Source organism: Plectropomus leopardus, chromosome 5, assembly GCF_026936395.1.
Source record: "Plectropomus leopardus strain MGB_pleo_1.0 chromosome 5, ASM2693639v1, whole genome shotgun sequence".
Lineage (NCBI taxonomy): Eukaryota > Metazoa > Chordata > Actinopteri > Perciformes > Serranidae > Plectropomus > Plectropomus leopardus.
Window position 1 is genome coordinate 28,316,215 of NC_142180.1, and position 5,875 is coordinate 28,322,089.

Below are 5,875 nucleotides of genomic sequence, written 5' to 3' on the forward strand. Positions count from 1 at the left end.
CGTGGACACAGGGAACATGCATGAACGTGAACCGAGATACAGCTGCAGAGCCTCTATTATCTGCAGGATAAAAACCTGTAGAAGTAACAGAACCACATTCAACCAGTTGTTCCCAAAAGAGGTTATGTAATGAGACCCAAACGGGTGATGTATGCGTGGGCAGGAGCACCGAGCTGTGGCCTGGCTCCTGTTGATGTTGGCCGTGTTCTTCAGGATCTGTCTGTAGGAGCAGATCTGAGTTTTCAGGCCTCTTACCTCTTCCTCAGCCTTTTCTTTTGTCTCCTCTTTTGTCTTTGTGCTCCTCCTACCCACATGTGGAATATGACTGGCTTTAAACAAACAACTGTGAAAACACATTATATACTAATTGGAAAGAAGTTTACCCAAGAAGAAGAGCATAGAGGGTAGAGCAAACAACCTGACTGACTCGCCTCAGCATTAGCCCACATCACATGGACCTTTGCTGCCAGTGCCCAATGTCTGTTGACTCACCAAGGTGCACTTTGCCAGCTATTCATACCTTCCTCCAACTCTCATTTTGTTTCTCCAGCAAATCATTCAGCTGGCTAGCTAACCAGGTGGGAAATTCAAGAATAAAACAAGAGCCTTGACTTCACTACTACAAAAACACAGAGAAAATGTGACGCTATTGAGCAAGTAGATTGACCTTTATATCTTTTCTTCTGCATATGCACTATTTACTGTCACAGCAAAAGTAAAAATGAAAGCCTCACTATATTAGCATTTTTTAAAATCATGTATTCTCCTGTATGTGTGATACCAAAATGTCATCCCAGGTTGTCAAATACAGATGAATCATCACTTCACTTCTGCATCTTGTAGTGATGCGAAGGCCGCATTAAACACATTATAACTTGTGGGTAATGTTGTCAAATGGTCACAGTTAGCTTTAGGCAACAAAACTACATAATTGAGTTTGACACAAGCTGCAGTCTTCTGGCTGAAAGTCCGGTTTTGTTTGACCAGTCCACCTCCTCTCACTTTGTTGCTCTCTGCGTCAATGATTGAGGTAAATGAGTTCAGATTGAAGATAGCTGATGAAGGCACGGGGCAACCTCTAGCTGTCTAGGTAGACTATTTGCCCCATATAGGGTCCTTGGCAGCAGCTTGGGTTCAATTGATGCACGTCAATCCACTGTCACTCTTCAGCTATTCTATCCTGAAGGCCATTAAAGCCCTAAATAATAATGATAATAAGTCCTGAAGTCCATATCACACCCTTGGTGTGACAAAGCGGTGATATTTAACGCTCTGGTAATGAGAATTGGCTGGTATCACAAACAAGCAGGCACCTGGCAACCTCAACCCCACGAACATCCCGAACATACCAAAATCAGAAGAAAACAAGGAAATTCAGGCAGAGGGCAGAGTTTCTGCAGATAAATACACCATCACACACTTGTAGTGCATCATAAGTAATGATCAAGAGGGATTATTTTTGTATGAGTCTATACATACACAACCTGAATTGTGAATCTTTAATCTTATCATTGGAGGTAGTGACCAATGATGACTTTGTCCACACTAAAGAAACTGATCGGGCAACATCAGCAAGAGGGCAAGACACACGGGTGTCCCTTGTCCACTGATATCAGACACACTGTAAACAAGCCAGATTGTCTAAACCTCATTATTTGGAGGTAACATTGAGCACACCCCAACTGTCAGTCATAAATTGTCATCACATGGAAAAATTGTGTCAAAACAAAACCCAAGTACGGTGGTTCAAACTTTAACCAGGAAGTCAGTCTGTAAACAGTGATGAATGTTTACGACTGATAGTTTGGGTAATAATTTTGCAGTTGGCCTTGCGTTCTCTTAAATACTATAAATTGTATACCTTTTAACCCTAACTTGTATGCAGTCAAACACTAAACATTGCCACATATCACAACCGAGAGCTGAGGCCTCTGTGCAACGTCCAACATGTTCCCAGAATTTTTATTGTTTCTTATTTAAAAAAAAACCCCAAATCTTTCAGTTGGGACCATTTAAACTAAAATATTATGTTACATAATGAAATGCATTCATATTTCACAAAAGTGTTTTGGTTTAAAATGCAGTCACATAAATACTGCCAAATACACAAAAGCAAACATCAAACACTAAATCATCTTTGTTTGTGACCCAAACGCTGAGCCCATCTCTGCACACAGCTCATGGAAAATAAAAGTGCTGTGCTGTTCCAGAGTGGACAAACTGTCTGCAGACGTCTGTTCCAGTGGTGAAGGCCAAGATGATGATGATGATGATGATAGTCATGTGGACGAGAGGTTTGCGCGTCCATTCCTCTGGAGAACCATCGAAGAGCAAAGATGGGCTCTCCCCCACTGCTCCGGCCCCAGACTGAAGCCCCTGTCTGGAATGCAATCTGCCTGCCATCTGCAGGCCTCCACGGCTCTGTTTGATATTCAAACAAACACCTGTCAAAAGTCCATGTCTCATCTCACATAGCTCTTGGAAATTGGCAAAAATCTCGCCTACTTCCTTGCACCAAAAACAGAGGGGAAGAGGGGTAAATGTGGGTTTTATTCCAACCATCTGTGCATGTGTTAAATATAGATTTTTATGGAGGGCTCAGAGGACTAGTTCTACTTTCCACTAAAATGTCAAAGAATAATAGGCCAGTCAAGGTGCTGCATTCACTGAGGTGTTTGCACAATAAATTATTTCAAATTCAATTAGTTTTTTTTCTTCATCATCAGCTGGCACTGCTGATTGTGACTGTGGGTGAGCAAAGACGGTGAAATGATGCCAATAGCTCTGGAGGATGTTCTTAGATGGAGGAATAGTCATGGAGCCTTTGTACAAAATCTATCCATGTCCCCCTTTCCTCCTCCAACTCCCCGCTGTTTTCCACATCTCTCTCTCTCTCTCTTTCTCCCTCACTCATATTGAGATGAAGGGTCTGCTGTAGAATGACGGGGCGCTGCTTGGCAGCCGTCCAGCCCCCACATCTGTCTGACTGCTGTTCTTCTCTTTCTGTTTCCCCCCCAACAGCCCCCAACAGTATTGGTTCAGTTGTCAGCCCATTTCAGGGTCTGTCTCAAGGTCTGCAGATGTGTTTCTCAGAGCAGCAATGATGGACTCTTGCAGAGATCTCTAGTGTGAGTGACTAATGGCGCGGAGACATCTCTGAAGGCATTGAGGAATAGATTTATCCAGTGTCATTTATCACACAGCCTGTCAGTGCCAATATAAATGCCTGATGGAAAGCACACGCTCACCTTTGAAACTGACTCAGTTGCTCCACAAAACTGGGGAGCAATTTCTGCAGTGACTCACTAGATAAAGTATGTACACAACATTTAAGAGAGAAAGATTTGTGTTCATTGTAATGATGGAAATTAATCCAGATTGCAGGAACAGATTAAAATAACAGTGAGTAAGATTTAGGGAAATTTGGTGGCAGCTTGTGTTGAGGATTGCAGATTGCAACCACTTCAAACTTCTCCTGTTAGCATTACTTCAGTGTTCATTTTCAGAGGTTTTTAACAGGGAGCTGAATTATCCACAGAGGTCAATATCTCTCCAAAACAAACAAACCAGGCGATTCTCACCGTAAAAACAGTGGCTAAAGCAGTTTCACATTAAAAATCAGTGTTTCTCCTAAGCTGTTTGGCTCGTCACAGATGGGCTGCTCGCCCAGCACCTGCTTAAGTGTGCTCACCTATTTTCTCTGATAACTTAAGATCAATTTCAGGGGGATTTTTACCAAGAACCAAATGATCAACAGATATCTCTTCCTCTCCAAAGCAAATAGACCTGGTGATGAACAGGTTAAAACACTGAATAAAGCAGTTTCATGGTAAACTAGAAGACATAGTAGTTGTATAACTCCATAAGCCAGAGTTGCACTTACAGTTTACATCAACATGATGTCACAGTGAAGTTGACCTTTGACCTTTTGGATACGAAACGTCATCACTTCCTTATTGTATCCTATTAAAAATTTGTGTGAAATTTTGTCATAAATACCATATGAATTTATGAGTTACGGCCAAAATCATGTTTTCTTCATTATTTAGTCCAAGTGGACGTTTTTGCCACATTATAAAAAAATCTCCCAAAGTGATCTTGAGATAATGCATTCACAACAATGAAACAGAAGAGGTCGCAGTGACCTTAAACTTTTACCTATAACCACCTAAATCTAGTCAGTTTATCACTTAGTCCAAGTAGACCTTTGTACCAAATTTGAAAAAATTCCCTTAAGCTGCTCTTTAGATATTGCCCTCAAGAGAATGGGATGGAGGGAGAGACAACCTGAAACATAATGCCTCCGGTCATGAATCTGACCAGCATCGAGGCATAAAGAGTCAGTGTTTCTTCAACACTTTTGTTGCGGAGGGTCTCTGCTTATGGTAGCCGACATGAAAACACGAAAACATGAAAACATGAATGGCCCAATTGTGAGCAAGTGTTTGGTTTGTCTGTTTTGAGCGACTGTAGAAACAGTCTCCGACAACAAGGACCCGCTCCCTATATGGATATAAACACCTCTTTGTAAGGTAACGAAAACATGACAGTTCTTATTATCAGGTGTTAATACACTAAAGAAAACATAATCTGCCAATATATATATCTCCCTAAATCCTACACACTGGACCTTAAAAGCATGGAGAGCACATATTCCTGCTTAATTCTGAGAGCAAAAAAAAAAAAAAACAAGTTCAAGGTGAGTACGCAGAGTGCTTATTTTGGTCAAAGTCATAAACACATTTAGACAAGAATACGACAGCTTCAAGGCCACCTGGATTTCCCATGTCAGTGACTGTGGCCCATTCGGACCATCTGTGGAGGCTGTTTAACTTTAGTTCTCCTCATCTTTTCTCTTAGAAGGGTTTTATGGCGTGCATCTTGCATCTGCCGTCAGTGAGGTTTAGAAAGCTCTATTCTCCTGAGTGTCATCTCAGCAGCTATCTTGCTATGAGGATAACCTTGAATTAGCCACTCAGTCTTAAATTTATCATAAAAAGCAATGGAATGTAAAACAGCATCCATTATTCATCCACACTGAGTAAAGACTGAAGACTATTCGACCAAATTTACCTGTTTCTGTCGATGAGAGGAAAAATTTGGTTGCGCGTTGACAGACTGCATATTCTTGTCACTCAGTCGCGGAAGACTGAGATCAGAGTCTGGAGATTTGAATGTGAGAAGGCACCAGATGCCTAAAAGGATTTTGAGTGAGAGGAATTATGAAATGTTGCAAGACTGATCCAAAGAATAATGAAGCGGAAAAGAAGCACAGCCGAGTGCATTTTTGGGACAATAAACCAAGCGCCAAGTTTTATGTAGAGATGTTCTAACGGGTGAAAGGGAGACAGAGAGAGGGAGAGAAAGGTAAAAAGGAACAAGGAACTGACAATTAGGGACAACTAATCACCAAGTGTGTAGCCAAGCGCATCCCCCCACGCTGGTGCCAGCGCTTGCACTGTGCTTGAACCTGTGCTGAATGCCAACGGCAGATAATTATAAACCCGCAGGGCAGGCCTCCTCTGTGCAGAGGGAGGGATGGAGCCTCAGCCAAGCCTGAACTCCTGACCTTCTTCACACACCAAGCGTCTGTTGTGGGCTTCGGGAGGTGCAAGATGGGTCACAGCAAGCCGTGAGGCAACTGGGAGAGAACGAGGGAGAGGGGAGAGGGCTGGTAGAGGGGGGAGCGGGTACAAGGAAGGGGGGATGGGTGAGGGACACAGAGCAGGGAGGTGGGGGATGGATGGAGGAGGTGCTCACTGGAGGGTCACTTTTTTGTTGGCATTCTTCGGTGAGCGCTCCCAACCAATCAGAGGGGAGAAGGAGCCACTTGACAAATCAGAGTGAAACCTTCAGTGAGAGAAATCCCTTTTGT

General features: G+C 42.8%; 1 long non-coding RNA gene across 1 annotated transcript; it reads right to left on the reverse strand.

Annotated features, from left to right (window-relative positions):
* Positions 1–644: 644 nt before the first annotated feature.
* Positions 645–5,233, reverse strand: LOC148189589 (uncharacterized). The gene is made up of 2 exons (XR_015776547.1): positions 5,074–5,233; positions 645–2,421 (listed from the first exon to the last, which is right to left on the reverse strand). It is a non-coding gene; the product is annotated as an uncharacterized LOC148189589 (long non-coding RNA).
* Between the last annotated feature and the right edge of the window lie 642 nt (positions 5,234–5,875).